The sequence below is a fragment of the Stegodyphus dumicola genome, chromosome 8, assembly GCF_044657685.1.
Source record: "Stegodyphus dumicola isolate Sdum_Otavi_A_Nest chromosome 8, ASM4465768v1".
Taxonomy (NCBI): Eukaryota; Metazoa; Arthropoda; class Arachnida; order Araneae; family Eresidae; genus Stegodyphus; species Stegodyphus dumicola.
Window position 1 is genome coordinate 19388064 of NC_140775.1, and position 26828 is coordinate 19414891.

The 26828-nt window shown below is 33.2% G+C and overlaps 1 long non-coding RNA gene across 1 annotated transcript in view; it reads left to right on the forward strand.

Annotated features, from left to right (window-relative positions):
* LOC146995681 (uncharacterized) overlaps positions 1-26185 on the forward strand; it is a 96720-nt gene extending 70535 nt beyond the window's left edge. Inside the window, exon 3 of the long non-coding RNA XR_015042832.1 lies at positions 25747-26185. This is a non-coding gene — a long non-coding RNA (uncharacterized LOC146995681). The remainder of the gene's footprint in view (positions 1-25746) is intronic.
* The last annotated feature ends 643 nt before the right edge of the window (positions 26186-26828 follow it).

Here is a 26828-nt window from a genome sequence, read left to right on the forward strand (position 1 = left end):
ATTTTTCTCATTTGTTTTCAGAAAAACCGGGAAACTGCCAAATCGTGACTCACAAGATTCAATTAAATGCCGAAAAACCTTGTAGGACTAAACCGTATGGTTATGATAAACAAAAAGACCTAATCATCGAAGAACATATTCAGGAGATGTTAAAGAATAAAATAATAACGCCCATAAATAGTGAGTACGCGAGTCCAGTCGTACTATGTAGGAAAAAGAACGAGTTTCCTCCTTCGGATAAAAGGGCTTGGAGGTTTGCTATTGATTACAGAAAACTAAATAGTATTACCAAATTTCCAGTTTACCCTTTGCCGGTTATAGACGAGATCATTAGACAGATCAAATCGACAAGATATATGTCTACTTTGGACTTAACGTCTGGCTACTATCAAATAGCTATGAGACCCGAAGATATATATAAAACCGCGTTTATAACAAAATCGGGCACTTATGCATTTTTACGCATGCCCTTTGGGTTGTGTGGGGCCCCATCAACATTCCAGAGAGCTATGGACATTGTTCTAAAGCCTGTCCTAGGAAAATCAACTTTAATTTATCTAGATGATATAATTATAACGAGTAGTACGTTGGAACAACACATTAATGACCTCGAACAAGTTTTAAAATTATTAAAAGAGGCCGGTCTTACAATTAACGGCTCAAAATGCAAGTTCGCAACTAAAGAACTTAAATACCTCGGTTATAAAATTTCGCAAAAGGGTATAGAAACGCAAGATTCAAAAATAAAAGCTATTAAGAATTTCCCACCGCCCAACACCGCCAAGAAACTTTCATCCTTCCTTGGGTTATGTTCTTACTATCGATCTTTCATAAAAGAGTTCGCTAATATTGTTGAACCACTCTTAGTAATCAAAAGAAAAAAGAGTAAATTTACGTGGACAGCGGAAGCTAACACAGCTTTTGAAAGATTAAAAGAAGCTTTATCAATGCCCCTGTTTTAAAATTCCCTGAGGGGGACGAAAACCTGGAAATTGCAGCAGATGCGTCAGACTATGCGGTGGGTGCGGTTCTTATGCAAAATAACCATCCGCTGGCATTTTTTAGTAAAACATTGAATCAGACACAAAGGAATTATACAGCTACAGAAAGAGAAACATTAGCCGTATTAATGGCTGTACACAAATTTCGAGTTTATTTCGGCAAATCGCCAGTAACTGTCTTTTCGGATCATGCGGCTGTTGGTAGTCTTTACTACGGGAAAAAGCTAACGCCCAGGTTAATAAGATGGGCTTTAAAACTCCAAGAATATAATATCACAATAAAATATAAACCGGGTAAGGAAAACAATGTAGCTGACGCACTTTCTCGTATAAAACTGGACGATGAAGGAAATGAACTTAAATGCGGTGTGTTGACTTCAAAAATTTTAGATTCTAGAGATACGATTACTACTGAACTGAAAGCTGATCCTGAATTTGGAAATATCTATGCATATTTGAAAGACCCCGAAAGCTTTGAGCACACAGACATCGATGCGATAAGAAATAGAGCAGAAAACTATGAAATAATAGATAATTTATTATTTTATACGAAAACAACAAACGAAAATCTTGAGTACAAACCAGTCATCCCAGCCTCGCTTCGATTAACCATTTTGAAGAAATTACACGACGCGAAAACAGCGGGCAATTTAGGGGTCAGAAAGACTTTAAAAAGGGTACGCGAGGCGGTATATTTCGCGCAATTATACAAAATAGTAACGGCGTATGTCAGGTCCTGCAATCAATGTCAGTTAATAAATGATATTAATTACAGCCCGGCCGGGAACTTAAATAGCATTCGCGCTACATTTCCGAATGAAATTTTAGGCATAGATCTTCTTGGTCCCTTCCCCCAGAGCGAGTTAAATAAAAATCGTTTTCTTTTAGTAATAGTAGATCATTTTTCAAAATGGATAGAAATTGTTCCTCTAAAACCGCGTCAGCCAAAACAGTCGCAGATGCATTCTTACACAGATACATTTTAAAATACGGTGCACCGATAAAAGTCATTAGCGATAACGGAAAACAATTCATTAGTCAAATATTTGAAAACATATGCAATGGACTTGGCATACGCCATATCAAAATGGTTCCGTATAGACCACAGGCTAACATAGCAGAAAGAGTTAATAAAAACATTGTAAAAATAATTCGCAATTACGTTAGCACACATCACAAGCGCTGGGATGGCTACATAAATGAATTAGCTTATGCTTTAAGAACGGCACATCATGATACTACGGGAAAAACTCCAGCAGAATTATTTTTAGGCAGAAAGTTAATTACGCCTTTAGATAAATTATTCTTTGTGCAACAAAGAGAGCAGGAGTTTAAACAACAAGATGTGCAAAAGTTGATTGATCAGGCGCTTAAAACCTCGGATACGGCAAGAAATAGGCAGAAACTTTATTATGATAGAAAACGCCGTGAAGCGGATTTTAAAGTTGGGGATAAAGTATTGAAGCGGAAATTTTCTTTATCAAGTGCCCCAGACAATTTTATGGCAAAGCTAGCTCCAAAGTTTGAAGGCCCCTATGTAATTCAGGAAATCAAAGGGGTAGTCTTATATCTTAAGAACAACAGAGGGGAAATCTGTAAAGCAAGTCCCGACCAGGTGAAAAAATACTATAATCCAAATGATTTTGAAATCCTTAAAAGTTTCTTGCAGGACTCAAGTCTAAACGAAGTAGAAGAATCAGAGACTACAACAACTATTCCACCACCCAAGAAACAGAGAACTGAAGAGAGACCTAGCACTTCTACAACCCGGACGTCGGTATCAAAAAGGAAAAATGATTTTCAAACTCCGGCGTTTAAGAAAAACAAAAATACAGATGAACCGGGTAAAGAAACCGTGGTAAAGAGAAAAACACCACCTACAAAGGATAGCAGGAGAAATTACACATCAAGGAGAACGCGCACACGGCCACAGAGTCAGGTGCCAGCAAGGCCGCCGTTCCGGAAACTGAAACGCCAACAGGAGGCACAAAAATACGAGGAACAGAAGAAATTCAAGAAGGACTCCAGACCGGAGGACGTCAAGACCAGCCGTCCCAGGGAGAAACGGAAAGGCCAACAACCAGACGATTACTCCGCCAAGAGGCCAGCATGTAGAGGACGCAAAAGAAAAAGCAACGTGGACGACACTCGGAGATCAGTAAGGAGAAGATTGACATTCATGAAACCTCTAACTTGGGATCAATTTTGCCAAAAACGGATGACGGAGTTTCAAGCATCGAAAACTCAAAGATAAGTTAAAACCTTCTATAAATTTTTTTTTCTCTTTTGTTCCGAAATGTTATGCATAAGTACGAAGTTCTATGTTTTGACGAAAGTCAATATGTCTCGGTTGAGACTTAGTTTTGTTTTACTTTATTTAGCTAAGGCAAAAGTATTATTTTCTTTAAGTGTAAAAGCTAAAAACAGGCATTTTCTGTTGGTCGAAAGACTAATTCTGTTATGTTAAAGCCAAAATTTGGCCGAAGATAAAAATAACTTCGTATTCTTGTACTAATAAGAATTTTAGTTTCAGTGCCGCCAGCTTGGCGAAGAATGAGTAAAGTAAAAGTTTATTTTCTCTTATTCATTTTATGGTAAATTGTAAAAAGCATATGTATTAAAATTTTGTAAATGTATGTAAATACTTGAATGTTATGTAAAAGTAGAATTTAGTCTAGAAGCATAAAATTGTAGATGCTAAAAGTGAATGCTTAAAAGCAATGAAGTCAAAATTTAAGTATTAAACTGTAAAGTCATGCTTTAGAGCGAAAGCCTGCATGTTTAAAGATGAATGAGGGGGAAGTTAGAATGAATGTGTTTTGTAGGGTTCTCCACCTACATTTGAATTTTTAAGAATATTAAAGTAGCTCATTGAGTTGTAGAATGTCGAGTAAGGTGTGTCTATTTGGTCGTTGAATTCTAACAAATCATGGTGGTTAGGGGAAGTGTTGTAAGACTAAAACACGAATATTCCCGTTTGACACCACACATGGTGGAGAGCCAGGGTAAAGTTAAATTAATGCTTGAAAAATTGAATGAATGTGAAGTAAGCAATAACTAACAAAAACGAATCGTTTAAAAACAAAAATTTATTGTGTCAAGAAAGTGTAAATTATAATGTATGTAGAAAGATACTGATACTTATTCCTTCCAGATGCTGGAAGGAAAGACCAAGATTGATTGATGAAGTCCAGGAAAATTTGCTGTAAGAAGAGAGAGTTAAAACGAGCAACAGAATTTGTTAAATAAGATTTTTTTTGTGTAAACGAGGTTCTCGCCAGTTAGTTCAGAATTAGAGAAACTTACAACAGGTCGTTTGTAGGACCTGCTTCCAAGTTTTCCAAATTCTGGCAGCGGCAAATGTAGGGTTTATATTTATTTTAACTAACATTTATTTTAAGTTTAAACTATCTTTCCTGTCAAGCCTTACTTTCCCCTGGAACTGCCAATGCCAGAATATGTAAATTTGAGTAGAACGCGGAAGCATTCAAATTATCAGCGGAAGTATTCTGATTTAAATAGAAGGAAACGAGTTCGGTGTGTGATATATTCTTACTTAGCGAGCGCGGAGGTAGTTAGCGAGAATTTGAAGTACCCCGCGTTTCGGCCTATGTGCTTGGCGGGAAGTAGTGTTAATCGTTCCAGTGAGCTTCAAGTCTGCTGAATTAGCAGCGGTATTGTAAAACGCGGTGAGTTAGTTATTTTAGAGAGCCTCGTAGTTAGAATCTTGTCTTTACTTTCTTTTCAGGTTATTATTTTTATTTGACTGCCAAGTTGGCACAGTCTGTGAGCGTCAAGAGCACGCAATTGTAATTTATTACGTTGAATAAAAAGGGACTTAAACCCTTCACAAGGCTCTATCTTTTATACAAGTTTTCACAGTCACCTCTTGGTTGCGTGCAAGTTGGAGGCGCGCAACGTTATACATTTTAACTCTGTATAAATTTAACTTTCTATAAATAGCATCTCTTATTTACATATGGATGTCTGTGTGTCAATTGCCATCACTTTCTACCCAATCATTTATGATGCTGCATTTTCCATGTCGAGCAGTGTAAGCTAGACAGATTACATATAGAGACTACTAAATCTCATTTTAATACCTATAAGCTTGGATCCACATATTTTATGTACAAAACACGAACACAGGTAGTTTTCTGAAAACATGGATGGTCAAAGAACTAATTGATAGAACAAAGATTAATAACTAATGATAATAATAATATAAGAGTCAATATTTGAGAAGTTAAAGCCTGAAGCAATTTGTTTCAAATATCTTGCATAAATATCTATAACTAAGGCATTTAACCGTGAAAATGTGCATTCCGGAATTCATAGCTATATACCCTTGGAAAGTGTATTTTTGAGACATTATAGAGATATATCATAATTATAAAAAGTAATATTGATTAATTAATCAAGGAAATTATAATAAGGAAAGAAATTAAGGAAACAGAAAGCAGTGCTGATGTCTGTGATAAAAGGTATGGCGCTGGAATCGTCTTTTAGCATCCAGCGAAAGATCCCATTTGTGGGACATCTCTTCCAGAAAATGAGTCCTGAATCTCGTGACCTAGATGTCTGGGAAGAAAAATTATCCTCTTGTGTCCCCCTCATTCAATCACCATGACTTGCCTTTGCTTCTCTTATATTTACTTCTTTACACCAACAAGAAAAAGCTACCTATTTTCTTGGACGTTTTATTACACAACTATTCGATTAGATTATTGAAATAAAGTAATGAAAGAAAAGACATATTAATTAAAAAAGGATTATAGAGATACATGGGAGATTTCAAAATATCCCAGACGTAAGAAAATATGATAAATATATAAGACTAAGTATAATAAAAAGCAGGCATTATGTTGTCTACATTAAAAAAATATACGGTGTTTTAATTAAATTTGATACAAAAATTTCGTAAAATGTGTGCTTTACTGAAACTAAATAAGATATAAGTGCAATCAGAATATACGTATAATTTAGGACGCACTACTATTTGTGTTTGTAGCAGTAGACGCATAAACACATTTGAGGAACTGTAAAAATTTTACATTTGTGACAGCGAGTCATAAAAGTCACAGGAGAAACAATATGGTTTATACACTAGGTCAATAATAATTCTATGTTAAAAAATTGGCGAAAAACACATATAGTTTAGATCTGTTTGAAATACAAAAAACTATTACTTATTCACCGTCGAAATATCGTATAACCTGATACTCACCTCTGTTCAGCCCTTTTGATATTTCTAGAAGCCTCGGAAGCATGCAGCGTTAGATGTATTTGATAGCCGTGGATGCTAATTTATCACGTATGCCCGGACTCTGAACAACTTTAATTTTCTGACAAAATTCACAGCACATGATATGACAGAATATCGAGGTCAAAGGGCAGGAAATCTCGCAAAGGTTAGGGATTTATTTCAGTTCAAAGAAATTCTTTATTCCTTGTTCATTTACTCAAAATCCGATATCGCATCGAAAGATCCGAAGTTGATTAAACTCCGTTTGCACTAAAATGCTTACTACGTTACCATAGATGATACTAAAATAATACTGTTAAAGTATATCTTGTACAGACAGTACAAGCCTCTCAAACGATGTAGTGGTCAGTGGCGCTGCCTGTCATAGCGACAGCCCCGTGTTCGAATACCTAAGAGGGAAAAGATATTTGTGTCTGGATATTTGCAATTTGTAAGTGCATAATGGATATTTGCAAGTGGGCACTCAAAATGTACGGCTAGCCGAAAATCCTCTTGAGCGACTGAGAGAATTTCAGACTGTCGCATTGGGTGTTCGCCCTTAATATTTGGGGGGGGACACAAGACAGTGCCGTGTGATTATACCTGTATAACACATGGTGAAAGTTTGGTGTCCTGCACACTTATACCTATACCCAAGTAGCACATGACGTAGTAAAGACGTTGCAAACTGGTCCGAGAGGTTGTGGTAACTTTTACCACGTCTTTACAAAGCAGCGAAGACGAAAAATATTTGCCGTTGCATCTTGGCAATTTGTCGACGTCGCTGAAACTTCATGATATGGCCACTTGGTCGTTTTAGCATCTTTTTAGCTCATCAGCGTTACTTTTAAAATGAAAATAAATTTGCCCTTTCAATAATCTGAAGTCCGCATAAGATTTATTTGCAGTGTTTCATTACTTTATTTCATCTAAATATATTAATCTAAGGTAGATTCATCTAATGAAATATAAATTTAATATAAATACTTGAATTATTAAACTTAATTAGTACTAAAAATACGTGCTAAATTATTGTTTAAAATTTTGTTAAAATAATTAATGCTTAAATGTTTTTTATAAATATTGTAGAAAAATATTTAAAAATCGAACTAATCTATAAAATAAGTTATTAAGTTATGCATTTTATATATTTAAAAAAATCATATTTCCGAAATCAATGCAAATCACATGTAGCAATTATTTTACTGCTGAAATATGACTTTATTTATTATTTTTGAAGTTAGCACGAAATTATTTGAATTATTATGCTGACATAATATAAAACATTTTACCGCATACAGTGCAAAAAGTACAATTTTCTCGAAGATATGACTGTGCGTGAAAATGTATTCACTGATAAAAATAGGGCGATTTTAAGAATTCCGAGAAAAAATCCAATGTTAAAAGACGATGCATATTTAACGGCTGTCTAATATATATGACGGAAAAATCCCCGACAGTTGGGAGAAGCAGAACGGAAAAATTAATGGAAAAGTAGAAAAGAATATTAACACTTTTCATGGAAAACGACAAAATTAATGGGTTTGATAAATTACTAATAAATATTGACATCAGAATTAGAGAAATTGTGAACAAAAATACGAAATTCATTACCTATAAAAATTCTGATTAACTGCATTTTATGATTTTACGTTTTTGTCCATCTCCATTCATGCAAAAATGCTTGGTTTAATCCTAGTATACGATACACTCGGGATTTGGCGACATTGACATTACAAATGTTTTAGCTAGCCCGATAACTATTTTTATGTAAATATAATCTTTTGAACATTGTTCGCAAATCTATTCAGTTGAAATAATTTTTCTAGGCCATTTAAAAAAGATTTTATTAAATTATTAGAAGAACCGTCAAAAGGTTTAATGCAATCGTATAAATCGCTGAAAGTTACACTGCATTGCTGTTCGACCGATGACTTACTGGATGCTTATATATATAAACGAACATCTCGAGGTTTGCGCGCTTTGGCTAACTGCCAATCTCGAACAAGTTGGTAACTGCGCAGTTCGCAATTTAGTTGAGACTCCATTTTATTTTCGTGGATTTTTTCTTCACGGTTTTCTAATTCACCGTCGGAATTAAAAACTGGAGAGCTTCAGTATAGAAAGAGAATTTGAATTGAGAAGAAATCATCGTGGGAATGCCGAATTTTTGCTTATTTTGTTTGTGAGTATCTGCTCTACAAGACGATACCAAAATTTTAAATTTTGGATATATCGTTTAGAAAATATCGGATGATACGTGGTTCAATCGTTCCATAGAGGGAAATAGTGTTCTGTTTTGGTGCTTTATGTGTTTATATGGTGGCGTTCTCCAATCTTCAGTGGTTGCAGCGGTGCAATATTTGGATACACAGATCAGCGATGTGCTTCGGTTATAACGGCCTAAGTGCTATATCGTATATCATTCATATTAATCGATTATTGTGTTCATAGTGGAAGGTTGGTGCTCAGAATTAATTCATAAAAAACCAAAAATAACATCATACAACAGAAGGCACTTTCTGATTTTGCTGAAAATGCAATCAATGCAGAAGCAACAACGGCAAAGTGCAGAATCACCCCATTATTCTAAAATAAAGAAACTAAAAATGTGTATATACATCCACATATGATATGATCGAAAAAATAATGTTAAGGAAGCATTAGCATGAAATATTGTAATCTATAATTATGTGATATTTAATTGTATAATATTAAAAAACACAAAATATTTCTTATTGATTGCAAATTGCTGTTTTATTACTTTTCGTTTGGTATCTGTTTTTCCAAACACTGTGTAATTAGCGTTTTTTTAAATATTGCCGTTATGTTTGTTTGTTAGATTATCTCAATAAATGAATGTTGGAAATTAGGCTTTATTTTTTTTATTAAAGTTAAGTATATTCTATTTTCTCGGCTTACTTTTTATGTGCTTGTGACGACAAAAAATTCATAATAAGTAGAAACAAAAAGTTTCATCATATGCTGTTTAACGAAGAGCTTACTTTAACGTACTTAGCTTACTATCGTATACGATATTATTTTAATTATTTCTGTACAGTATCAAAAGGAAAGATATTGATTATGAAAAGTGCAGTGCATGAATCATTGTAATCTATCACCATTCTAAAATGTAGAAACTAAATTAAATACATTACATATGTTTGAAAGAAATGGTGTTAAGAAACATCAGCATTACTAGTAAATACCGCAATCTATAATTATTGCACATCAATTGCTTACTATTTCAAAAACACAAATAATTCTTTATTAGTTGGAAATTTTAGTTCTGTTACATTCCTTCTGCTATTTATACTTTGAAACATTGCTAGTTCACGTTTTTTTTTTAAATAGTGCTGCCAGGTATGTTGTTTGTTAGGTTTTTATTTTATTTTAGATATGAATGAGGGAAGTTTTTTTTGGTTATTAGATTTAGGTATATTTTTGTGCGAAATATTTTTTATAACATTTATTAATTTCTTTATACAGTCTTTCATTTGCATATCTTGGAGATATAGAAGTTAATAGTTATATTTTTTACTATGAAACGCGAATAAATTTATACTTGAGTTCAAGTACTTAAGAACCGCTTCCTAATTTATCATGACAGAAGCAATTTTTAATGTCTCTGAGATTTAAGAGAAATAAATGTGATAATGCTGTTATTAATCAGAAACGCTCTTTTGTTTACCCACATATGTAGCTTTACTTTTATTTATGCCGGATTGAGTTTTATTTACTTAAGTAAATCTACTATTATTGTTATCTATTTATAATGACTATTTTCATACTCACTTACATACTAAAGGATTAAAAAAAATGAAATCTTGAATAATCGTAACTTAGAATTTAAGTTATTTAAAAATATAGTTTAAAGTACTGAAAAAAATTAAGGCTATTATTAATTATGCATATTTAGTCCAAAGAGAAAAAATGTATTATCTTCTGGATTTCAGGAAATGATAAAATATTTAGACTTTAGAAAAATACAAGGAATACAAAATTTTAAAAAAGAAGAAAAATATATTAATTATAAAGTTTATTTTTCTGCATAAATCAATATGTAACACGAAAACATAATAACGACGATTTCACAACTGTTGCAAAAAGGTGGAATTTTGCGAACATTTAGTCGTCGTTCAGACGTCGTGATACGATACTTTCACAACCAAAACATAACTTGAGAAAAACGCAGTAACGATGTGTATGCGACAAAAACCTCATCTGCAAAGACGTAATAAAGACATCTTTGCAACGGTTGCAAAACAGTGGAGTTTCGCGGACATCGGGGCGTCTTAAAGACTATAAATTGCAACGTTTTTGCAGCATGATCCGCGACGAGTTTGCAACGTCATTACGAAGTTGCCGTGCTATTTGCGTATCTAACTTTTGTTAATCACTTAGCCAGAAAGACAAGCCTTATAATTGCAGCTCGAAGTAAACCAACATGCTATAGCGAAACATCGGTTAGTATTATCGACTTCTTCTTTATGAAGAATATAGTTTATCCTTTCTTTATTGCAAATATCAACGAACAGTCTTCGGATCGTAAGCCGGTAATAATAGATATTAAAATAGATCGCTCTAGTACATCAGAAAAAGAGCTCTTAATGTGTTATTTCCAGAAAACCCTAAGCAACACGCAGTATATTAAGCGCTCAGTACAAACTGAGGATGTATTAGACGTTTTAGTTGACAAGTTTATGGAAAAACGGCACACTGGCCTAAAACATAACAGCTTTGAAATTTCATTGAGCCATAGGTTGAACATTCCTGCAGTTTAAAACTTGATAAGACGTTGAAATAATGCAGGCTGTACCTAACAACATACGAGATGTCCTGAGGACAATTGCATCATGAAGAGACTGCACAATAAAGTCAGAGTTCTTATCCCCCCCAAAAAAAAAACACACACTAGGCAACTGGGACATTTATTTGGAATCTCTTATTTCAATATGATAATTCCACCAAGGAATCGAGTTCCAAGTTTAAAGATTCTACACAGAAATTCCGCCTTTTAACAGCCAAGACGTGAACGCTTACACTGAAACTGGGAAAGCTGAGTCACTAGTTGATAACTACGCTTTTCAGTTTACCATAAACAACATATCTGACACGGAGACAGAACAAATTGTTTCACACACTCTTACACAGTACTTTACAAACCCACCCGCAAACAACATAACCCAAGTCAAGCCATTGGAGGTAATAAGATACATCCAAAGGAAAACTCAGAAAAGACCTGGAATTGACAGAACACAAACAAGATGATTAAAAAACGTTGGACTTGTAATGATATGTAAATTTACAAGTATCATTAATCTAATCATTCAAAAATCTCACTTTTCTACAAACTAGGAAACGGCTGCAATTTTTTTGATATGAAATCCAAAATGCAAACAAAAATTTTTTTTTGATATAATATAAGCTTGGTAAGCCAACAGATCACCCCACTTCATATCAGCTAATCAACTTGCTTCCTGGCTTAAGCAAGATCAAAGAGGTGTATACAAATTTTGGACAGTTACGTTATTATCCATTCCGTTGCGATACCGTGTATTTATCAACCCAGTGACTTAAAAAACTTTAACCATTGCTCAAAACATGATATCTTTAACTTATTTTGTATGTGTCCTCTAGAATAATTCAATCTCATAATTACAAGTCTGGAACGCTTAAGAGTTTGATTCATCTTTCAAGTTTGATCAATCTGCAACTGTGAAATAAGCCATAAGAAATTTTAAATAAATAAACACATTTCATAAGAATCCAAATTTTTATTTTATTTTAATAATGTATTTAACTGATCTAATTTAAAATGTATTCAATTTAAATTATATCGAACTGGTAATTTTTGGGAGCATTTTCAACATAATTTTAATTAACTAGAGATGTTCCTAGCGCCATATACTGTATAATCATATACTTCATAAATATCTTTTATTGCATTTAAACATTAAAGAACGTATTACTGTTCAATACCTCTTGTTCTTTTTAAATTTCCATGACGCATAACGGGCAAGATGAACGTTAAATTATGGATTTAACGGTGTCATGAATGGAGAGAGTTATCCTCGTTGGAAAGTACCTATGGGAAAAATTTTTGAGAAAGAACGTCTGAAAATTACATCGTAGTAGGCTCCATGTCTAACTATGACATTTTGTTTTTTTTATTACGATTCTCATAAGCGAAGGAGAGTAGAGACTTTTATCTTAATGCAAGCTCCCTGCTTTCAACGATTCATAGCATGTAAAATTAAATTATTAGATAATAAAAAATCATATTTCCAAGCATTTTATGTCAACGGCCTCTATGCAGGACTGAACTCCACGCCATGATGGCAAAAGTACGATAATATTGCTACATTTAATCTAAATACTGAAGTCTGGTAAAAAAAGTGAAAGGCCAATGTAAGGAACTTCTGCGAATTTAAGCATAGACGAAACCACGTCTGCAAATAGTTAAGTTGATGAATAATAATTAGACAAAAAAATAATTTTTATTGCGGCTTAATTCCAATAAAAACATATATTTTTGATTAATTATGTCACAATTAATAATAAACTATACGATTTCTACTGCAAATAACTTAAATGAACTTTTAATTCCTTTAAGTTGAGTTCCTTCATCACTAAAAACATGCTTAATTTTTGAAATTTATGTGATTAACTAGAAAAAATATGAAATTAATCATAGGAAACTTCATAAATTATAACATATATAATACATTAATTGTTTTTACACATGTAACTGTGATGTTAGAAAATGTACACAGTTATAAATTTTAAATATTTACCGAAAAAGGAAACTAAAAATGCATTTTGCAGTTTCGTATAAATTCTGTAAGGTAAATACGAATGGAATTTCATTGAATTAATTTACTTAATTCTTAATCAGTGTAACAAATTCTCATTTATATAGTCAAAACAAGGAGCATTGTATTTGAAAATAATGTTTTGATTGGTCATAAAACTTGTCAACGTTTTCATTCTTTGTTTTTAAAGTACTAGAAGATTTCGAAAGACATAATAAAAGCAAACTTTCCATAAAACCGATTTCAAACTGGCTCAGTGCCATAATTCAGAATTATCTGGCAGCGTTTCCAATTCATGACAGAAATTGTTTAATTGAGAAATTCCCCTTTACACTTCACCCAACTACTTACTCACTGTGGTTAAAAATAATCAATTAATTGCAATGTCAGACAGGGGTGTAACACGCTGTAAATGCAGAAATTCTGAGCATTCGAGTAACGTATTTAAAATACCACTATTCACTGGATTTCACCAGAAATAGAGCTACAAGGTTTTGACTCGAAGTTTCACGAAAATAAGTATTCAATTGTTTTTTAGTTTAGTCAAGTGCTTAAAAATCTACGAATAACGTTTTTTAAATATTCCTTTCCACAGCCCTTGTTTCTTTCAGAATAATGCTTATAGATTTTAAGGAAGATGAAGAAACCTAAAGATAGGGTTTATTGCCTGAAGAAACCATTGTCTGAACTTTCAAGATCAACTCTGATGGCCATTTCTTTGTTCCTTGTTATTCTGAGGTATACAACAAATACAAGTATAATAGATGTAAACGCACTTTCGGTCAAAATGTTACATTTGCAAAGTATTTTAACTTTCCATTTAAAAATATAGCCTCATCCCTTTATTTACAGTTAAGACACTCTAAAATTACACACACATTTCTATATATCTAATGTGCAAAACTTAAGCAACAAGTTCATTTTTCAGTTTACAACCACAAAACTGCTGAAAAGGTCTTTTGAAATCAATACAATGAAATGCCAACTCAGTACATTTAGTAGAAAGATGATGCTTATGCAAATAACATATCCATGACATCAAGAAAATATGATAGGGAGTGTAAAACGCGAGGAGTCAGAGTACAAGGCAACTTACAAAGAAGAAAGAAAAGAGCATTTCCAGGCCTTCTTCTGCAAATGAAAGCGAGACTGTATGTGTAGTATAGCTACAAAAAATATCAGGACAGCTTTGCATGTGGTAGAATGACTGGTAAGCTTGAGGAGGGGCCAAAGTCTGACGTGTCTCACCCACGAGCTTGGAACTGATAAAAGCGTTTTGCACGAGCTTGGAAATCTCTAAAACGACAAGGACAGCTGTAAGAAAAATTGGCGGTGGTCGGGAAAGGAAAACAACAGTGACTGATGACTGATATATTGCCATGTAGTCCAAACGTGATCGAAACCAGATAGCGGGCAACATTGCTCAGCAGTTGCGCACAGCAACTGGATGACATGTGGCCCATTTTATTGCAGCCAGACGACTTCTTAAAGACGGCTTATCTCCCGCCGTCCTAAACGCTGCATTACATTCATTGACAGCAGGTCATTGGTGGCCACCAATAGATGGCAAATGGTTTCGGTCAATATGGCGACATCCAAGGTGTCTTGAACATGCTGCAGAACAGAGGTAAGAGTGGCTTGCGGGTGTACCATGGCTTGCCGGTGAATGGATCGATCCACGCGTGCTGACATCACTCTGGCTGCGCCGGCACTCCTCGAACTTGCCACATTTTCTTGTTCCAACCATCGTTGCCGCAGCGGGTGCACTGTGGATGCGTCCAGGTGTGTGTTAGCTAAGATTTGCCGTATGGACTAACCTGCCCTTTTAAGTCCCATGATCATGCCCTTCTTAAAATCGTCTGTCTGTGGGGTTGACGACGACCTGGCATTCTCTGCAATTACACGCGTCCTCTGAGACAAGAACATATTTTCTACGATGACTTCGTTAACAGAAATAACGGCACGAAAATTGAACATTCTGCAGGTTCCTTCCCTTATAGCTTCTTCAATGTGTGTTCGAGAGCTGCGCGTTTCACATCATTCGCATAACTCGGTGATGTGCGTCTATCCTCAAATTTACATAATTTTCGGGCTATTCTTTCTTGATGTTGCATTTTCAACATCGGATAGTGTATATATGTTACAAAAGTACATCCAAGATATAGCTGCCGTGATTCTCAAGGTTTTGATTTATTTAAAATTGAAATAATGTGCACAATAAGAAGTATTGAGCAATTATTGACTTAATTTTTCAGTGTATCTAACAAGAATCATTAGTAAATACAGATATTCACAAGCACGGAATTTACGATTAAAAGATTTATATATTTTATAATTTTTTCTTAGTCTAAACAAGGGGAGAAAATATTTAAAAATCTGCTTCACTATATTTAAAAAACAGATGCAAAATCTACTAGGTTCACATATATAATTTAAGCGTACGGAAATTTCAAGCACACATTAAATTTAGTCGAAGTACATTTTTATATTAAAAGTGATACAGCTCCTTGCTCTCAGAAGTATCTTTTGTTACAGGAGCTCTGTAAAGTGAGAATAATTATCTTCCATTAAGATTGTTCCCAAATTAGTATAAATCTAAAATTTATAATAGGATTAATTTATTATTTGTATGAAATAAAGTCAGTTGGAAATATAAGAATCTTAAAATAAGCTTAAATTTCTTTAACAGTATTAACTAAAAATCAGTAAGTTCCTGTCGTAAAAGCTTAAGAATCCCTGAGGACATTCTTTACAAATTAGAAATTTAATTTGACTGCTAGATGAAGTGCTTTTCAAAAACAATATATAAAAAAAGTTCTTTTGAAAGGAAAATCATAAAAGACAGCTTTTAATGTGGTGTACGCAACTAAGAAGCATCTTAGAAACTGCATTTTACTTACTTGTATTAAAGTATTATCCTTAAAAATAAAAAGGATAAATGCTGTTGATAAATAAGAGTATAATTTCAGTTCTCTAATCTTTATTTCTCTTCATTTATTCTAAGGTAAAAACGGTTTGAAACTCCTATAAGAAAAAATGTTTTCACATTTAAGAAAAATGATCTGTGTTTAAATTAAAAAGGGTTGTATTCAATTAATTCTTGTCGTTAAACAGCTAAAGCAGATCATCCGGTTAATAGCCTGGACAAAAAGGACAGCTTAGATTTTTATTACAACGGTTATTAAAAATGAACAAAAGGGAATAGAACAGAATAGAATAATGCAAAAATTATCTCTAAAACAAGCGCATATACTGTTAAATTTAAGTAATATAAGTACAGGTCATTTGCAATTTCAAATCAAAGCAGAGCCAGTCAGAAATAATAAGAATGAAAAACAAATACTTTTACCTGAATTGCTGCTGAGTTCTAATCGCAGATTTACAGGTCATATTGCCTTCCTTGATATGGTTGGTTTGTTTGATTATGGCAAAGCACAAGGGACTATCTGTCTAAGGTGAGGAATGCCTTCGTGGAGGAAGTTCTAAGGAAACTGGCTCTTATACACGTTAAACGGTAGAAAAAACAATGAAAACGCCCTTTCAGCCAGCTCGTTCGCGAGATTCGAACTTCGGACCGAACTACCACTGTTCAGCAACTTTACCACTCAGCCACTGGCAGGCCATTGTCTTCATTACCATGAGTGTATGATGAAAAATGAAGCATCGTACTAAATCGTGGAATTCGTTTAGGAACCTCTGCATTTTACTACTTTAGATATGATGTTAAATAATAATATTTCAAATAGCGTCGGCTAATAGGTAAATAACATGAGATAACCCAGATCTTAGTGCTCTTTTTTTTCGGAACTTGCTTCTAGGCGCAGGCTCGAAATAATTCGTTCTGGAGAACTGGCCATGATGATGAATACTATGCCTGAAAATAGCCCTAACGCTATTCTATTTGAGGCGCACGTAAAAGAGGACCAAACTCTTCTAGGTAGATTCCGCATTGGTCATCTACATCAAGGGGAATATGTTTCTGAACGCAATGATGCAGTTCCTCATACACAACGTTTCCGCATATACTTTTGTATATTGGCTATCTTAAAGATCAAAGTTACTCGAATCAAGATTTGATTCTGGAACATCTTAGATATTATGAACTTATGGGCTTGATCATAGATCTTGACTCATGAATCTTGATCTTGATGCGAGATAAGGCCCGACAACAACAACAACAAGAACAGTATGAAAAAATTCGTTCTAATTCGTTCTAAGAGAACTATAAAATAATCTAGAATGTTAATGCAACATTTGCTTCTGTAACATTACTAGAAAGTTCAAATAAAATGAGTAGTGGTAATAAAGATTTAAAAAAATATCTAGAATCATTAAAATTCCAATACTTCATCTCTCGATTCATAGTTTCTGTGTCTTACTGACCCCGCCATCGCAGTTTTGGTGAAAACGCTCTTTCTTCTGCTCTTTTATAATTTAGTCATTAACGGGAGCAGTGGCGAAATGGGATTACTGGAATTTTCTTGTAAAATGTTTTCGGAATGCCAATTTTTCATCTTTTGGATGGGACAAGTTATTATCAAATTCGACAAAACGTTTGCAGATATTTACACAATGGCAAAAGAAATAAATTTATCTCAACGTTTGTTAGACTTTATAGAGTGATATCTATGATTCCGATCCATCTGTTTACAAATTTCCAACCATTATATACATTCATTTAAGACACAATAACACGCCGAATAAATACTAATTCAGAAGTCAAACAACAAAAATCAGCGTTATACCTACAAAATTTTCACAGGACTAGTTTCGATGGTTTTACCGAACCATCATCTTCAGCTGCAAAACCGCAAATGAACAAGATATGAAATAATGATTAGATAAGATAAGAAAGCCTGAACAAGAATAAGCAAGTGGCGCCATCTGTTGGCGAAACCAGAACGAAAACATAATTTCTCTAAAAGCCAAAGGCAAATTTGGATTGGAATTAGGATCGTTAACTAGAACAAAAAGGTTTTTATGAATGTGAAATGCCTCTAGAAAATCCAGTTCTCCAATGGAAGATGTTTTTTGAATAATTTTGGCAGCAGAAAAATTGAAAGTGTGATTTTCGGACCAGCAATGTTGAGCAACAGAAGACTTCTGTGTTTCCTTTTTTCTAACATATGCCTCATGTTCTTTGACGCGAAATTTTAAGGCTCTCTTAGTTTGGCCGATGTAAATTAAACCACACTGGCAAGGAATCCTATAAATACCCCAGGAATTCATATCCGGAATGGGATCCTTGAGTATAGAAGTTGGAATTTTATTAATGGGAGAATAAACAACCCGAAACTTCTATACTCAAGGACCCCATTCCGGATATGAATTCCTGGGGTATTTATAGGATTCCTTGCCAGTGTGGTTTAATTTACATTGGCCAAACTAAGAGAGCCTTAAAATTTCGCGTCAAAGAACATGAGGCATATGTTAGAAAAAAGGAAACACAGAAGTCTTCTGTTGCTCAACATTGCTGGTCCGAAAATCACACTTTCAATTTTTCTGCTGCTAAAATTATTCAAAAAACATCTTCCATTGGAGAACTGGATTTTCTAGAGGCATTTCACATTCATAAAAATCTTTCTGTTCTAGTTAACGATCCTAATTCCAATCCAAATTTGCCTTTGGTTTTTAGAGAAATTATGTTTTAGTTCTGGTTTCGCCAACAGATGGCGCCACTTGCTTATTCTTGTTCAGGCTTTCTTATCTTATCTAATCATTATTTCCTATCTTGTTCATTTGCGGTTTTGCAGCTGAAGATGATGGTTCGGTAAAACCATCGAAACTAGTCCTGTGAAAATTTTGTAGGTATAACGCTGATTTTTGTTGTTTGACTTCTGAATTAATACATTCATTTGTTAACACTATAATATAATCTAGCTAATTAAACAAATAAAATAAAACAAACATGAATAGCTACAAAATAAAATTAAATCCGAAAAAAGTACACAAAAATCAAATAAAAATAAGAAACAAACTAAATAATAAATAAATAAATACAGTTCCTCAGTAACTCAAAATATGTAAATGTAAAGATCGTATAAGTTACATGAAATTTTTTGCATAAATCGGCAGTGATATATTGTGAGCTGCTATAAATTTTATTATAATTTTTTATTTTGAATTTAGTTCTGTCTTTATTTAGCTTAGTTCATTTACTATGGTACGTGAGGTTTTAAATAAAGAACTTGCGGACTTAATTTTTTTTTCAGTTTATTCAGTTTATATTTTGTGAAAAACATAAATATTTCTTTATTTAAAATAAGTAAAATGATTGCAGATATTATTTTAGATTGCTTTAATTAATTAAAATTAGTTTGTGAAATTATGTTCAAAAATTAATTTAATTCATTAATTTGTGAAACTATGTTCTTGTTCCTTGCAAACGATGGTCTTTATAATTTCAGAGACGGAGTTTAGAGAAAAATCTATTAAACATAGAATTTTTAAATATAATTATAATATATTTTAAAATTCGTGCAATTTTCGTTTGTTCAGGCTTAGCCACAGTAAGTTTTAGCAGGTTTAAGAATTTTTTGTTTATTACAGATTTACTGTTTAATACTTCTAGGAACATTTTCATTCATCCCAGAACTTCGAAAGAGCCAAAGCAAAAGCTAGAAAAGTACAAAGTCAGGGGGATTCGTGGCTGTCTTTCGGGTCGTAAATAACATCCTGTAGTCCTAGCAAGGAAGTATGGGAAAGGGTCCATAAAGCATCTGGTTTATACAAGAGTTAGTTTTTTTCAATGTGACAAATAAATAGCTGAATGATAGGCTGGAGAGAAGAAATTGCGAATACAATCGGTGAAGCATTTGCTAACGTGTTAAGTAACAGTAGTTATCCTCCAGAATTTCTCTCCTGCAAGCTACAAGTCGAAAATACCTGAACCTGTGGTTAACATTTCCAGCTTAGAAGTTTCTGACACTAATTTTGCAATGCTTGAATTAAAGAGAGTTTTGTTTAAAACTAGTAAAATAAGTCCCAGGCTCTGATGGGATTAGCTATGACATGATAAAACCCCCGAAATCACTGTCATTCCGAAATCACTGTCACTGTCCCTGCACCGTATTAGGGGAAGAGGTTTTCTCAGATGCGCGCTTAATTCACTTCTTATAACAAAATGGTCACTGTTCACCATATCAGAGTGGTTTTGGAAATGGAAGATTAGCTATACATAACATTGTGATCCTACAGACAGATATAGAACATGCTTTTTTGTGAAAAGAAACACTTAGCATTCATCGTTTTCGATATGGAGAAAGCATATGACAGAATATACTTCGAGATTTTCACGATGCTGGATTACACGGTTGGTTGCTAGTCTTTGTGTAGAACATTCTGAAGGGTAGACCTTTCCAGGTAGAGATAGGATCTTTGTTGTCAAAGGTATTTATTCAAGAAAAGGTTGTGCCCCAAGGGTGCGTTGTTGAGTGTCAATTCTTTTTAATTTAAGAATTAACTCTGTTCTTAAAGAATTTAAGCAGCTCTTGCAGCAGTTTCTTAAGCAGGTTTGGCACATTATATATCAATGATCTTCAAATTAATGGTTCAGATATGCGCTGATTCAAAGACTACTGCAGATTTGATTAAACAAAATTATTAAATGGACCATTAGAAATAGATTCAAGTTCTCGAACTAGAATATAGTATGCATTCTTCCCGTTAAAGAAACCTACATCCAGAACCAGAGCTCTTTCTGTACGGCACGTTGTCAATGTGTTGCCAGAAGTTACGACTCTGGGTCTACTGCTTGACAAAAAGCTAAGTTTCTTGCCCCACCTATCAAGCCCGAGGAGTAAGTGCCTTAAGAAATTAAAAGATTCAGAAGGACTTGGCGAATACCTTTTGGGAAGCTGATCGATATCCCACGCTTCATATGTACAGAGGTCTTATATTATCCATAAACAATTTAATGTGGTTCAGTTGCTTATGGAGCTCCACAGTCTTCTGTGTTGTTGAAAACTGATCCTAACAATTATCAAGCTCTGCGGATTTACTCGGTGTATTCAGAATGTCTCTAGTGAAAAATGCCATGAAGCCATATTTAAGCCTAGCCCAAGCCATCTTCAAGCCTGAAGTATTATTTAATTTTTATTCTGAACTGTTCCATCTTAGTAGATTCATTCTCCTATATGACCGGTAACTTGATTTTACATCGAGCATGTTCTTCCTGCATTCCCTCTTTTGCTTTACGTATAGTTTCATTTTTGGATAGTTATTGTTTGAGTGATGTATAGGTTAAAGCAATAAAGTTATACGACATTTCACTTTGGACATATTTGAAAATCCCTATTCATAATGGTTGTGGTGACTTCGACAGCAGAAGTAATCGTGATTTTGAATTCCGACAAATTTTTGAAGATCAAAGATGCAAGTATAATAGCTATATCACGATAGATACCGATGGTTCAAAGACCAAGAGTCAAGCTGGATAGGCAATTGTAAGCGGAGGTACTGTGAAAACTTTAGGTTGCCTGAAGTCTTTTCTGTTTTCTCCTCAGAAGTATTTGCCACCTGTAATACTTTGACATTTATTTCTGGACAACATAGCGAGAAATACATCATGTATATATATTTAAAAAGTTCACTGATGTCGGTAAGAGCTTTTTATAATAAGGACAGTCTTATAGTTGGCAAGTTGTCAAAGCAGAATGTTAGATAAATGGCAGCAGTTATGGGAAACTGAAGTGAACAATAAACTTAGACGTGTTCAAACCCAGGAGACCGTATTGGGAACGGAACAGAAATCATAAGGAGGAAGTGCTCTTGACTAGTCTGTTTATCGGTCCCTCAGAAATAACTCATCGGCATTTCTCAAGTCGAGGGAATGAATTTATATGTAGTACGTACAGTTTTAATTCATCAATTAAACATATTCTAATTGTCCTGCTTTTAACTCTCTTAGATTACTGTTTTTTTTTTTTTTTTTTATAAAAACGAATTTTAGATTGATAGATTTAAAATGGGCAGCAACCCCATTTTAATACCTTTTGATTCTTAAAGACAATCAAGGTGGCTTAAAGGCTATCAAATGCTTAAAGACTTTATAAATTTTAACTACATTTTAAGCTTTTAACATTCATCCATTTCAGGCAATTGTTTCAACAGACAAAATAATTTTAAACTTTGTTTTCAACGTTCTTTATACTTGTATTTTTATATTGAAAACTTTAGACTTTTTGCATAGCTTCGTTTTCTGTTATGTCATTCAGCTTTACTGCTTTTATGTCATAGGTATGTGCGTATATGTACTTATATGTTTCCATTTATCCTATTTTTGAATCTTTTTTTCTCTTCATCTGTCATGCGTGAGTGTTACATTACGCTTGGCGCATTTTGGCATGCGCCAAAATATTCCACTACCACCATCATCATCATTCCAGAGCTTGGTTAATTAGCCACTAATAGATGGAGCGAAGAAGAATGTTAAGGCCTGACAAATTTAAAGCATTTTCTATTGAAAATTACTCTTAAATTGAAGCTTATTACATCTGCTAAATTTTAAGGCTTAATTAGTGTGTAGTTATGGTAACTGAAGATTGTTCTCTGAAATCGCAAATAAAGACAAATGCCATTAAATGTTAATTAGTGGAAGTTTAAGGTAAAAGCTTTAGGCTATTTCAGAGGTTGAAAGTGTTCAGTATATTGTAAATACTTCATTATATGATATAAACAACTGAAAACCCTGCAACATGTTTCAGTTTTTATTTTATTGTAGCTATCAAGAATGATATTAATAATTAACATTTAACTATTAGTTTTGGATAATTTAATTTGAAATTAGGTTCCGTAGAAAGGCCGGGTTTGATTAAGTTTGCTTCAATTTTTTTTCTAAGGTCTTCATTATTGTAGCATTATTCACTTCATAGTTAATATTCCGTATTACTTTCTAGAAGACAAAGCAGCTCTGGTTCCTTTCTTTAATTTTATTAAATTTTAAAAAGCTCGATAATTTAAAGAAGAACTAATAACTATAAACAACTAAGAGCGTCTTGATAGCAGTTTCAAAACATGCAGACAAATATCTCTTTTTAAGCTCCAATGAATGATATCATTAAGTGAATTGTATCGTGATCTGATCGGCTCTTTGCAACAAGATGTCCGTTTGTCCGTTTGAACACTTGTGTTCATCAGATAGACTGAAATGAAGGTACCCTGTTTTCCATGAACTTGTGCTTTTTTTCTGTGTGGCTGTGCTTATTTTCTGGTTATTTGACTATATGACTATAACTTATGATAGAATGCAGATAATTAAATAAATATTGATGATGCGTTATGTTCTTGACTAAATTATCGTTTCATTCACATATGAATTTGGTATTGCTTAAAAATAGAATGATATTATGAACCATCATACCTCAAAAATACATTTTTCCAAAAGTTTTCAGAGTGTTGGACGCTAGTGCATATTTAGCATTACAAGTTTAATACAGACACCATAAGCTATTAGAAATGAGAGTGCTCCTGGGAAGTTACTCAGGACTGTCTGGCAACAAAAAGAGAAGGATATAATGCATTATAAGAACAATTCTACGCTACGTATCTGCAGCCTGTGCGTCAGTTTCAAAGGCAGATTTCCACAAACTGTAGCTAGTATAGAATAAGATTTTGAGAAGAATTGTAAATGAAGAAAGAAACAGATGAATGATGACTTGAAAATCGATCCTATGGTGGACTACATAGCAAAATTTAGCAAGCTCTTCTTTAAAACGGGACTTAACTGTGATGCTGCAAATATTTCGGTACTTACCAAACCTTTCCAGAAGATAATTTGATAAGACCATTGGCTTCTCACATGCTTCAAAATTATAACTTCGTAACCTAGTTTTAATTGCGATGTCTACTGGTTTTCTTCTGCGGTCGACTTTTGTCTCTCGTAGCTTTTGATCTGATTTTCATACGTGCAGTACAGGAGATAATAGTTTGCCCACAGGAGATTATAGTTTGCCCCCTTTCTTGACCGTTCTTGGAGTCATGTGCCCCAAGAGTTTGCATTTTCTTATCTAGCTTATTAAGGTTCTTTATGGGTCCGCATAAGCAACTTCATAATTATTTCGTTGCATATATCCTAATACAATTAGCACCTAAAAAGAATTTTTGAAAAAATGTTTTATGTAGCGAATGCAAAAAATAAAAATATACAACATATCCGAGTTTTTCAAACAGAAAAATTAAGAGAGGTTCTCTGAATTGCAGTAATTATAACATTTATGTTCATTTGAAACATATATTTTTTAAAAGTAAATTATATATTTATATATAAGTGACAATTATGTAATTAGGCATTTTGTGTACGCCAAAATGGTTAATTAATTTTGCGTAGATTAATAGTGGGAAGAGGCAGCTGTAAATCCAAAAATACAACTATGGGACTGAAATTTCAGTGAAATATTAAAATTCAACACTTTTAAAACAAAATCAATCACATGGCTCGTTAAACTTTAATTAACTTACAGCTATAAGTTAAAGTTTAGTCAGAATAATCTTCTTAAAGTTTCAAATGTAGATAATAATATGAGTTATTTATTTAAATAAAAATAAACAAAAAGCTTAAATTACATAGGAACGAAGGAGATGGAGAATAAGTTAATTAATTACCTTTTAAACTCTGTCATCATTTCGTAGTCCTAAGCCACAATATATGAAAATAAAAAGATTATGTAATGATTAATGCTTAAGCCGAGGGAATGTGTAATTAAAGGAGGAAACGTTGAAAGCAAATATAGATTAAATGTGAGATAATAAATTCGAGATGTTGAATGCTCTTGCGCAAGGAAAACGAGTGGCTGCTCTTACGCAAATAAAATATATGAATGAAGTATGGTAAACTAAAGGTATTCTCCAATTCTCCAAAAGAAAGCATTCATTTTTTAATTTCATTTTACGAATTTATCAGACTTTTCTTGCCATTTGAAACTTGTTTCACTCCTTTTCAAATGCTAATCTCCAACAGTGGAGGAGTGGCTAAGGCCACTGAATACCAGTAGTCCGACCTGCTTTGGGTACGAACCCAGGATAGCTGCGCGAATGGTTTGGTAAATAATGAATTGTTTTTCTTAATAAATCAGTTAAAATTTTGTAATTAATCTAATTTCATTACTTAGTACAAGTTAGGTTAGTATTTTGATACTGAGCATGCTGAACTAATATTTTTTCATTTCAAAACTTCTGATATTCTTGTGTCGCAGGTTTTAAGAAAAATTACTCTTTATTTTACTTTTATGTATTTTTGGCATTAAATTTACATTTATAATTTTTTTACGCATTATATTATGTTTACATATTATTTCATATATTATGTTTACATATTTTGTATTTTAAACTCAGCCCACTTAAACAGAAAATAATTTTTATTGGACTTTTAAACTATTTTGCTTGTTTATGATTTTGATGCTATAATTTTGTTAAAAAAACTTGTTTTTTTAGTTTAGCATATTATGGATAGAAATTTTCTTAGATTTTGCTTGTATTTATATTTTTTTTTTTAACTCGGTTTGCTCAAAATAACAAAGAAAAGGTTTTTAAAGCTTTTTGAAGTTAGTTTATTATTTTGTTGCTATAATTTTGAAATTTCTTGCTCTACTTACTACGCTGGATAGTGGGCCTTTGTAATGCTACTTAAATAAACTTATGAAAGCTTTTATATGTTAATTATTTGAATGAAATAAATATTATTTTACAGCACAACGAGAATACTTTTCATGCAAGCAGAAAAGAAACTAGTCCAGAGATGACAGAAAATGGACGCAATTCAAGATTAAAACAAGCTTAATCACAATCGAAAAGAAGCAACTATCGATTTAGAATTTGAAGTAATAGACCAATCTTTCAGAGCAACCTAATACATTTCCTCTAAGGGATTCACCTCATTTATTGTATTAGGTAAGATGTCTGAATTCAAGACGCAGGAGCTCGAAACTTATCGACAAAATTTTCTTTCTTTTTGATTTCTGCCACCAAGCTAAAAGGGAACGTTTTACTATAGAAACGAAATCACAAACCTGAGTTTTTTTTAAGGGATAAAGCTATGGCTGTGAGATAAAAATTTTAGACCTTTTGTTTTCTAGTAATGGCAGGAAGAGTTGAAAGAAATGTTGAAAGAATCGTCCATTAAATGTCGTTTTTTGTGTGTATGTGTGTGTTCTTGTTTGTTCTTTACTGTGTTTTTGATGAAAGATTTTTTTAAAGCAAAGGCAGCCACTTCCTAAAGCCATGATCAAGTGAGAGAACAATAAACTGCAACACAACTGGATGGGTAAAAGTTATTAATAGAATTAATAACAAAGATGCTTTGTGTCCACTACTGCACACTAAATTTCATTCAAAAATTATAGAAAAATTATTAAGTTACACCTTTCTTAGTAAGAAAGATAGAAATTCTTAACATATGTTTATTAAAAATAGTGTTATTTCTTACACAATAATCACAATGTCAAACAAGGGATTTTTTTACACATATAACTTCGCAAAATGTTTTATTTATGTTTGTGAAAAATTCATCAGATATACATTTTACCATTTATGACCCTTTTGGTTATAAAAACTAATTAATGTTTTCCCATCGCATGTAGTTTGTTGTGATATAGGTAAAGACAGCACATAGAATGCCTTTAAGTGTGTGTACAACTTTTATAAAAAATCTTTACAAGTATACGTTTTTGTCGCTCTACTGAATTCTTGGAATTATTGTTAAAAATATTTTACTGGAGGAATTGTATTGCAAATTTGTTCTAGAGTTTTAGTTACACAGCCCAAACCTAGAGT